Source organism: Triticum aestivum, chromosome 3A, assembly GCF_018294505.1.
Source record: "Triticum aestivum cultivar Chinese Spring chromosome 3A, IWGSC CS RefSeq v2.1, whole genome shotgun sequence".
Lineage (NCBI taxonomy): Eukaryota > Viridiplantae > Streptophyta > Magnoliopsida > Poales > Poaceae > Triticum > Triticum aestivum.
In genome coordinates, this window is record NC_057800.1 from 103,264,872 (window position 1) to 103,275,755 (window position 10,884).

At 45.5% G+C, this 10,884-nt stretch overlaps 2 long non-coding RNA genes across 3 annotated transcripts; both read right to left on the reverse strand.

Annotated features, from left to right (window-relative positions):
- Positions 1-461: 461 nt before the first annotated feature.
- On the reverse strand, positions 462-5,681 carry LOC123058052 (uncharacterized). Of its 2 annotated transcripts, none has more exons than XR_006427052.1 (3): positions 5,223-5,655; positions 4,931-5,112; positions 462-1,051 (listed from the first exon to the last, which is right to left on the reverse strand). It is a non-coding gene; the product is annotated as an uncharacterized lncRNA (long non-coding RNA). The 2 variants fall into 2 exon arrangements; XR_006427051.1 differs by lacking the exon at positions 462-1,051 and adding an exon at positions 2,059-3,112 and having other exon boundaries at positions 5,223-5,681.
- A 593-nt stretch (positions 5,682-6,274) lies between these two features.
- Positions 6,275-8,942, reverse strand: LOC123058053 (uncharacterized). The gene is made up of 5 exons (XR_006427053.1): positions 8,657-8,942; positions 8,354-8,550; positions 7,670-8,064; positions 7,290-7,577; positions 6,275-7,184 (listed from the first exon to the last, which is right to left on the reverse strand). It is a non-coding gene; the product is annotated as an uncharacterized lncRNA (long non-coding RNA).
- Positions 8,943-10,884: the final 1,942 nt, after the last annotated feature.

The following is a 10,884-nucleotide window of genomic DNA, read 5'->3' on the forward strand; positions in this document are numbered from 1 at the left end:
CAAGGACAAACAATGCAGTTTTGTCAATTTATTTGATCAACCAAGACCTAGGGCAAATGTTCAATAAACTTTTCATAGTGTCGCATCGCTTATATGTTTGATCTCAAAACTGAACAAACACATCGCAAGCCACTTCTCATAGTTCAGAAGCTTTACTGAACAGTATTTGCTTCAACCACGATAACTCAGAAAGTTTCAACACATAATGGACCTAGTCACTTCATGGGAACCTCTCATACTGACTTTTTGCTTATGGCATTGATCTCAAAACCGGACAATGCTGTTGCAGACCACTTCCTTTAAGTCAAAAGGTTACTGATCACTACATGTTTTGACCACATGAAGTCACCAATTTTTTCAATGCATAACTGAACTAGTCACAGAATTATTTCACAGTAGCAGCGAAGTGTTTTTTTTTCAAATGCCAGGCAAACTGACAGGAATTTCACTAATATGGCCATGTGAGCAAGAATTGCACTAGTACAATCTGTTACTACAGCCTACAGCTTCAGGATATAAGCAAACTGACTCCATATAGGATACAAGCACTGCACTAGTACATCTTCGGCAGCCTACGTCTCTACAGGCTACAGGCTATATAAGCAAAGCAATTAAGCATGGCATGCAATTAAGCATCACACTAATACATCTGCTACAGTCAACAAACAGCTTCCTGCAGACGTCATGCTACAACATCGGGACTGTCGTGGTTGTAGGAGGCTATCCAGGGGGTGTTGGCGCCGCATTTGGGACGAGTTGTCACCGTCGCGGAACCATCAATTCGCCATGGCTTCGTCGTTGAGACGGCCGCCGGATCTCCGTTGCTGTCGCTGGTCGCCGTTGTCGTTGCTTCTTGGTTGCCGTCGCCAAAGGACTTCATGGGGGCCGTCTAGCCCAAGGTTTCTATCGTACGAGGCCTTTGGGTTGGGATTTAGATTTTGGAGCGACGGCGTGCGGGATTTGGCTGCAGAGGATCAGAGGATTTGGGGCAGCACGAAACGACATGGGGACCTCGGTTGAGGATCGTGGAGGACGGACTTTCGGGAGTTTGCTGCAAAATAAATGGTTGTTAGGTCCAAAAGCGGGCGGCTAATTGTAAATGTTCCTGTTGCTGCACGGGAGGCGCATGATTTAGTGTTAATGGCTGAGATCACAGGGATACATGGATACTATTTATCACCCAGGGTGTAGTATAAGTTATTCTTCACCCGAGATAATCTTACGATCATTTCATAATTAAATTACGTTTCAAATTCAAATAGTTACATTCCTATTGATTCACTATGTAAAATTTGACATAAAAAAAATATAGGTCATAAGACAAGAAAATTTGCAGTTTATGTGTATTTTAGACTATGTTTTTTACGTTTGTAATTTTATATAACATAAAATATTTTTTACGGTGATTATATATTTTCTTACAGTCCTTTTTGCGTCGGAAATAAGACAAAACTCACGAAACGTAAAATTACAATGCATTGATGATAAAATAGAGGGGATGAAGAATAACTATTCCTCACTCAGGGTGACGAATAACGCGACCCTCTCTCTCTATATATATATGAGAAAACGATTCGACCTTCTCCTTTGTTACATCTTATTATCCAGTAGCACGAGGCCTCGGCCGATCATCGCACGGATCTGTTCGACGTCTTGCGGTGGAGGCAGCCTGCAGTCCACATTAGTCTCACCGTAAGAAACGAAAAAAAAGGTTTCAAACGCAGCAGCCTTGACTCGTCCATCGCTGAAACTGCTGCCCTCACGAGAAGAAAGCAGGGTTCCCTCCGCCGCCGCCGCGCCCCAGTCCCTCCTGCTCCGCGGTGCCCTTCCTCGCCTGCTGCCCCCACTGCGGTCGTCAAATCAGAACGAGAACGAGAGGATACGCCGCATCTCGCGGGACGCCCATCCGTTGTACTCCACATCTCGCTGGCCTCCTTCCTGTTCCCTTCGTCACCGACGGGGAGCCCTGCTGACGACGAGTTGTTCCCCAACCGAAGAAACGGATCAAGGCCATGGGATCCAGCCAGCGACCGTCCCCTGGATGCATCACCTTGCCAAACGCTTGCTGGGGGCAGCATGGACGAGCTGCTCGTCGACAATGCGGGGAGGACAGACGAGCTGCTCGTCGGCGTCCATCCCGCGCGTCCAGTCCTTGCCGACGATGGCTACCCAGCCACCTCGTCGACGTGTGTTTCCTGCTCGCCGCCTGGTGTGTCTCTCTTGCTCACCTCCCCTGGATCCCACTGCCCCTCCATGATATTCCTATTTCGAGGCAAGCAAAGTGTTTAATCAAATGTGACTACAGACTGTTTTCTGTGCTGCTACGTCGTCAATTTAGAGTGTGTAGAAGTTGTTGTCCCGGGTGTGTAGATGATGTGGTGCGTGGTTGCTTGTGTACGTGTTCATATATATCTTAGGCCTCCTTTGGTTCATAGAATAAAAATGTTGTAGGAATAGGAAAATCATAGGAAGTGAGATGACATGCATCTCAATTCCTATAAAGAAAGAGATGTTATTTAATGCATAGGATAAGAATTTTTCCATTGAATCTTAGCTAATGTTTTTTTCCTCCAAAATGTGAAGGATCCATTCCTACAAACCAAAGAGCCTCAAAGAAAATTTTCCTATGCAAATCCTATCCTATAGAAATCCTATGACATTTCTATAAACCAAAGGAGGCCTTAATTGTTGGCTGGTACTACAGGTTGCGAACGGCGACAACGAGTAGGAGGCAAGTGTATTACGGCGAGCAGTGAGACAGGGGCATGAAGCAGGTGTGCAAGGCCACTTGCTGCTACACTAATTGCCTGACGGAGCACTGGCCGCCGGCTCCCCGGTGCCCACTGCCCGCCGGTGGACTCCCTGGTTGTGCACAATGGAGATGAACCTGCGTCGGCACCCTGCAGCCTGGATAGAGCTTTGCCAGTGGTGGTGATGAATGTGTTGTCTGCGCTGGTGATGTCGCTCTCCATCATCAACTTTCAACACCGGCTATCAGAGTGTAGAGATCATATCGTGGATTTTTTTTCCAGAGATGTTCTCCCGTCGTTGTTTGCTGTCGAATTTGTAATGCATTCTGTCCCTATGTCTGTGTCTTCACCACTTCGTCCTCCTGCACAATCAACAGAACATAGCAACTGCCGCGAGTTGGCCATTCATCTCTTCGAGTGATTCAAACCTAGGAAGCCTGCTACTTGTGCAAGCAACATGTTAAGAAGTTTCAGTTTTCTCACTAATGCACCTCAATTGGTAAGGATAGAAGAATGTCAGTTTGCTTTATGTTGGTTTTCTAATTTCTACATATTCCTTTCTTACAGACTCTGCCTTGAAGGAAATCTAATTATCTAGGTATATGGAAAGGAGGTAAATTCTGTAAAAGGACAGACCCAGTGCATAGAAGCTCCCACACAAGGTGGTGTCTGGGAAGGGATTATAGGAACCTAGTCTTACCCCTGCAAAGTGCAATGCAGAGAGGCTGGTTCGAACCCAGGACCTCTTGGCACAAGTGGGGAGGACTTCACCACTGCGCCAGGCCTGCCCTCAAAGGAGGTAAATTCTGTAACTATATATTTGTGTGTACTCATGCTCTGCTATGCAGATTGAGGAGAAAGAGTTATTTTATTGTGATGATGATTAATCTTTTCATCTTGTGATCTCCTTTGCTCCAGTTGTGCTAATATTTTTTTGCACATCAGTAGGACTGAAATGTTCCAGATACCAGTAGGTTTTTTTTAGTTCTGTCTGAGTATCTTGATTTTGGAAAATGTGGTGTACTGATGGCTCATGAGGATAATTTCCACTAAGTACTCCAGGTTAGCCTACATATGTTCTTCTAAGCACAACTGTTTGCATCTGCCTAATCTGCATAGAAAAATGTGCATCTGCCTGTAGTACATATGTTCTTCTAAGCACAACTGTTTGCATCTGCCTAATCTACACCAATGTACTATTCTAATCCAATATCTCCGTCTCCTATGAACCAATTTTAAGCCTGGTTGATGGCAAGTGCATTGCATGTGTAAGTAATCTGGGTTGAACCTACTTGAGGTCTTGCATCACTTTTATTACTTCAACAGAAATTGTGCACATTGTACGAACTACCCATTAATGGGTAGCTGATATATATAATGCATGGTTAATAATAACTACTTCAGGTTATCCCTTCTGCTATATTTTTCGTACTCGCTACTTTTGTGAGATCTGAGCTGGTAGAGAAAACAGACCGGGATATTCGCTTCTTACCTACAGATGTAGTGAGGACTTACCGTATCAACTAGTCATTTGAAGAATTAACTAGAAAGCATTTAGTATATCTTCAGTTATGTTGTCATGGGCTGTGCACACGATTCACAGACAAAAAACCAGCTCCGTGCATTGTTTTTTACATGCGTGAAGCATGTACAACAAATTTGCTACTAAAAACAATCACCAGCTAGCTGAATCAACGGACACTCTATGGGAAGGTGAACAAGCATACTAAATAACACGAAGCAGAGTAATTCCAAGATATGTTGAGAATTCATTGCAGTGGACTATGTTGTGATTCGATTATTCTTAACCTTGATAATATTGTCTTGGATTTGACATGGTGGTATATACTCCCTCTGTCCCAGAATATAAGAACGTTTTGACACTATGCTAGTGTTAAAAACGTTCTTATATTTTGGGACGGAGGGAGTACGTTTTAACTTCCCTAGTATCAAGGAGCCATCTTAGGAATTACTAATAAGCAGCAAAGGAAGGAAAGGATTGATATAAAAAATAAGGAAGAGGTGCGAGAAATAAAGAAAGAAAAATGAGTACTACGTGTATTTGCCGCGTCCTATGCTGGTGGGGCTGGAAATAAGGAAAGGAATAATGAGTAAGGAAAGGGAAAGTACTCAATTGAGCCCGAGCTCACAGGATCCCGGAATCTGTACCCTATATTCACCTCGTGATCAGCGTTGCCATCGGTATAGCAGCAGGTATATGGTCATCGTTATTATTTCCAGCAACAGGATATGGCCCACGACTCAGATAACTCCGTCAGGTAGCCTGCTCGTGGATCAGACGGGAGTGGATGGCTCGGACCGTTTAGTCATAGATTCTGGTCCCCGAGTCAACGTCCCTAACCTGCATGAAAGAGAATCGTTTAGCCATGCATGTCAACAAAATTGTTCATATGAAATCATGGTTTTCCATTAAAACATGTAGAGACAGCGAGGAGATCGCCAAGTTCTCACTTATCACAGGCACACGTGTTGCTGCAGCTGGCCCTAGCACACGACGGTGATCACCGGAGACACGGCCGGAGAAGAAGAAGAAGGACACAAAGAATTTCCGGGTGCTCAAACACCCTGCCGCACGAACGGTGTTTTCTGTTTTTTGACCTCGAGCTTGAACTCGATCTGTGCGGCAAGTACACAGGCGAGGAGTGGGCTTTATACATGTGTGCTCAGACACGCCATGCCGCGCACACAACCTCGCAACCCCCATGTCCCGCGCTCCGCAGCTCGCGCCCCCTACGCGCACACACGCGCTCCGGGCATGACTGGGTCCAGCGCCTGACGCGGTCATACATCCGTACGCCTCGCTAACAAACCCATGCACGCACGCACACACCCTCGGTCACGCACACACGCGCCCGAGCCTGCCACGGGCCGAGTCCGACGCGTCCACTCGCGCACACACACGCACCGCGTCCACGCTCGCCGTGGCTTATTGCCCTACAACACGCTCATCTCCATGGTTAACTGATGCTTCCGAAACAGCGGGTGCCTACAATGGACACCCATTTTGCTTCTTAGTATTCTCACCAAGACAATTGATTCAAGGTAGAGTAAGCAGAGCAAACGTACCTCGATCGAACGATTGCACCCCTTCGAGCACTCTTCAGTTGCTGTGATACTGTCAGTGAAGATGAAGCACGGGAAACTCCTGAAGCTCTAATCAGGCCCTTTCCAATTGCGAATGGCTTGACCTCCTGGACCCCCATCGCCCATTTGTACACAGTCGCCCCACACATGTGGTTCGAATTTCAAACGGAAGCACAGCATGGCCATATGCATTTACTCCTCTCCATTATTAAACACGCGAAAGGATAGGTTGGCTTACCCGTGGCAACCACATGAACTGCAACGCAGGTCACTCCTGCACACTAATTTGCATTAATTTGAAATACAGTATAATGTCCAGGACACCTTAATTAGTCTTCCAGTGGAAATTCAGACATATCCATCAGGCAACTTCAGTTTCAACGGAAGAAGGTTCACACAAACATTAATCTGACTTCAGACGCAGCCGCCAATTTATTCTGGAAAAACCAGACGAAAGTCTCACAGCTGTCTGAACACGTCCACAACATATTCAGAAAATTCAGATCATACAAACTAGATGAAAGAACACATATCAGTTACACAGTACAGAACCAACTAGCTGATTACTCCTAGCTCAATGACATCAAAAACACTCAGACAGAATTAAACAAGTTATTGCTGATTATTTATCGAGAAATGCCTACAGGTGAAAGACAATTATCTCAGCCGTAGTTCTGCTGCTTTGTGACAGTTGTTCCGGCGGTGTCCTTCAACTCCACAGTTCTTGCATCTAGCCGGCTTACGAGGCTGTTTTGGTATGTCACCGCCTTCAGGACATGTTGTCCGCTTGTGGCCTTGCTGCCTGCATATGACACAAAACCCTGTTCTTTTACTTAAACCTTCATATGGAGCTTTCTCCCTACTGGTTGTCCGTCTGCCCACTTGTTTACGCTTAGCTGGTGCTAATAAGTTTGAAAGCCTAATCACATACTCATTTGCTGAATTGCTGTCAGCGTTGCCCACGCTAACATGTCATCTACTCCTTGATATACATCGCCTTCTGATTGTATCCTGTTCGGAATCCTAATATTGCCTGCTAACCTGTCTTCCAGACATAAACCATCTCTGACTTCTGTGAATGGCTTCATCTCTGATGCACATTGCTTGAACAATGCAATCAAATGTTCATAAGCTGCTACACTTGAGTTGCCCATCCGCACAAGCTCCATGGCTTGCATGTACATATTGAAATGTCGGAAACTAAACGGGTTTTCTTGAGCGTTGTCCCTCTGGTACTGAATTAGGTGCGTTGAAGGATATCTCTTGCATCTCTGGTCCACCTCTTCACTATGTGCTTCTTTGGGATTTCTGTCACACGGATGAAGGCACCTGCATAACATAACAGAATAACACTTTGCCTTGTGAGATCTGAATCATAATTTCAATATTACAGAAAACTAAGAGGTGTACATATACTAATGCCATCTATATCACCTTAAGGATATGGCTGCACAACAGCCCCATGTGTGCAAATTGACCACACTTGCAGTCAAATTCCTCCCCTCCTTCAAGCACCATCACCTTGTATGAAGTTCTGCACCACTTCTCTCTTCGTGTTGCATCTGTAGGTATTGCCATATACTCTTTACCCTTTTTGATCTCTTCCACCTGATATGCACCACACTCCTATAGTATATGACCGAATTGCTCAAATATAGCTCTAGTGTATATCTGCCCAGCATGTCTCTCGGTTGCCATATTTGCTCGCATAAGGGGCCTCCCCTGCAAAACCAAACATCAGTAAGTATTAATTGAAATAATTCGTATAACAGCAGGATCACTAGCACAACTTATATAGAATGCCTGGTGCTTACGATTGTTGTCCGCTTCTCCTCATAATTTTCCTCGACTCCCTATCAGAAATTAAACTCATACACTTCCTCACAAAGATATGCATTGGGCATCCATTGTCCTTTGACCCCAGCAATCTCATGAGGGCTGGCCATTCACAGCGGCAGGAACGAGTATTTCCAACTTTGTCCTGTTCACATTTAGTCTGCTCTTCCCATATCTAATGCCAAATCCTTTCTCCCAGGAGTACAAATTGTAAAAGTCGTATGCCTCACCAAGAGTGTCGAAACTTGTACCTATCTTTGGCACAATGACTCTGTCTCCTGGATGATCCGCAAATTCCCTCATGGTCTTCTCCAGCGCTGTGACCCTGTCCAGGCAAGGAGCCCTGCCTACAGCAGCAGCACCTACACGCACTCTGTCAGCCACAGCAAAACAACAGTCAGCTGGTGCTTTCAGTTACAACCGTTTATTTGATTTTATATTTGCGGTTATTATGTGGATGAACGATTACTGCCTCTCATATTAGTCACAATCTTCTTGGCATAATCAACATGAAATAGCTCACAAGATTTATATATGAATCATGGATCATGTTTATGCCTGTGTTGCCACATGAATTCATCGGTTACTGCTTACAAGACTAACAGGACATCTGCAATGAACCTAACAAATTCTGCTAGATTTTAGAAGCTATCTTGTAGTACCTTTGTATCCAACCAGGTGTTTTGGGGTCCAATTGCTCTATGGAGTGCTCGGAAGTCTGGGCCATCTCCGCAGTTCCCGTCTCTGCACGACAGATCTGGGCGTCCGCACTTGAAGCCGCCGGTGCTGGAAGCTCAACCTCCGGCTGCGCGGTGATTAGGAACCGCACGGGCTCCATTGTGCTGTTGTTATCAGTCACCTGCTCTAGCAGTGTTCTAGTTAATCCACACAAATATTTCTAACGAGCGAAAAAGAAATCCACATTCAAGATTCGCAAAACAGAGGGGCATGGAGGAGATTCTGACCTGTTTATCGGCTGCATTAAGAACTCCATGGCCGCCGGAGCAACTGCGAGCTCGCTGGTAGGCGGCAGCGCCCTGGGCGCAGTCAATCTCCCCACCGTTTCGCCGTAGGGGATGAGAGCGCAATCCAACTTCACCGCCCTACCACACAGTGGCCACCCCTGCTGCATTTACTGCACGCGCTGCCGGCGCTACCGGAAAGCCCTCGACCTGATCCACAGATCAGGATGCCGACAACCAGCCGCGCCATGGCTCAGGCTAGAACCGTCAACGTCGTGCGAACTTCCGTTCATCCAGGCCCATCTGTCAGGTCTGTATAGCAACGTATACCAAAATTTCCCCGTTTCACATGGCCCCACCTACATCCATTGCACCGAATCTCACAGCTATTCTGGACGGGCGTGATTCCGAGCTCCTGTGAGCTCGCGATCAATTGCTCCACGTCCGTAAGGAAAGGAAAATGGTGGGGCTGGACCTGGAGAAGGAACGCTCAGCCAGGATCATCGACGTCCAGCATGGTGACCATGACGACGACATGGCCATCTACGTGTGTCGATCATATCCACCTCCGAGGCCCTCGCTCATCTTATTGGACGAGTAGTGAGTGTAGGCGGAGGACTACTTTGGTCAATGAGCTTGGAGCGGTGGAGGATATGTTCACCGGCGCCACGACAAGGAAGATAGCCACCACTGGAGCAGCTACCCCCGCCCGACTCTCTCTAATAGCTCAATCATCAGGTATGCAAGGAGTGACGGTGAGAACCGGCCGGCAGCAACATCTGCTTATAGTTGTTTGTTACACGTAAGGTACGTATCTCCTCAATGGTGTGAATTGTGCAGGTTTGATCTATACCCATCCTCAAAAATCTTGCTGTTTGATTATCACTCTGTGTATGCTTTATATCTTCTTTATAAAAAAATATTATACTGATTTCTGTCTACATCAAGCATATGCGTACAACTGGAAAGAGATTGGTTTTTTAGCTCCGGGTGTCCCTACACCGTCACAAACAATAATAACTTAAAAAATAGAAACCAAAGTTAAAAAAGGTAATTCGTGACATCAAATATGCCCAAAGTTTTAAGCTCACCGGATGATATTTCTCAACAAAAATTGCAAGCACCTAAAAGGTTTGAGCATATTTGATGTCACAAAATTTCAGCTTTTTTTTACTTTTCTATATTTCTATTACTGTTCAAGGGGGTGAAGGGATACCTGGGAGCTACCACACCTCTTTCTCTTTAAGAATTATAAAAGCACGTCGGTTCATATTGTATCAACCATAGATCGAAACCTTTGGTGAATTTGTTTGTTGTAGTTTTTTTTTCTGCTCAAGCAGTTTTGGTCGAGGCTGGTGAGGTGATAATATCTGCCAGACAAAATCTTCTGGATGCTACCCAGATGTGGCCATGGTTGGTGTGCGTCTTCACTAGAGTGAGCCGGAATTAGAATCGAATCGAGCTAAGATAGCGGATCGGATCGAGAAAAAAAATTGTTGGAAGTTCCAACCAGTTTTTCGCAAAAAAAATAAAAAATTCCAACCAGTTGGCCTTGATCTCGTCAAATAGAAATGATGACCCTGTTTTTTTGTACGGTCAATTCTTTTTTATGGTAACTGATGTTTGCTCCACGAGCGCATAGTGTAGTCTTTTCTTGGGTTGTAGAAATATGAGCCATTGACCATCGTTGCTACAGGGTCGATGCCTTGAGAAGGCTCAAATAAGATGGAAGATTGATTTGGGCTTTGGTTTTATTCGCGTCAAGGGGAGGAATTACGGAGGAGAATTCCAGCCAAGGAGAGAAGATTCAAGCCCAGGCCCTTGAGAGCTTCGTGTTGGAATAGACAGCATGGACCTGTTTCGGAGTGGGGAGAGGGGTTGGAGCTTGCTTATTACCTAACGAGCATGTGAACTTTTCTTTCGTTGCAACGCACGGATATATTTCCTAGTATAAGTAAAAGAAACAAATCATCGCACGGCCGTCGAAAACACATAGGTCAACAGTGAGGAAAAAGCCGACGCGAAGAACAGGCCGACCATCGCTCGAACGCCAGAAGCAGCAGCCTCAACTCATAAAGCACGTCATTATTATTATCTTTACCTAATAATAAAGCAAATTGGGTCTCTTTCGTTCGTCATGGCAATTTTCAGAAAAGTCCCTCTATTTCAAAGAATTCAACCCGCCGTCAGGATTTAAGTCACACCCGAACCGTTATTTTACATTTTTTCTG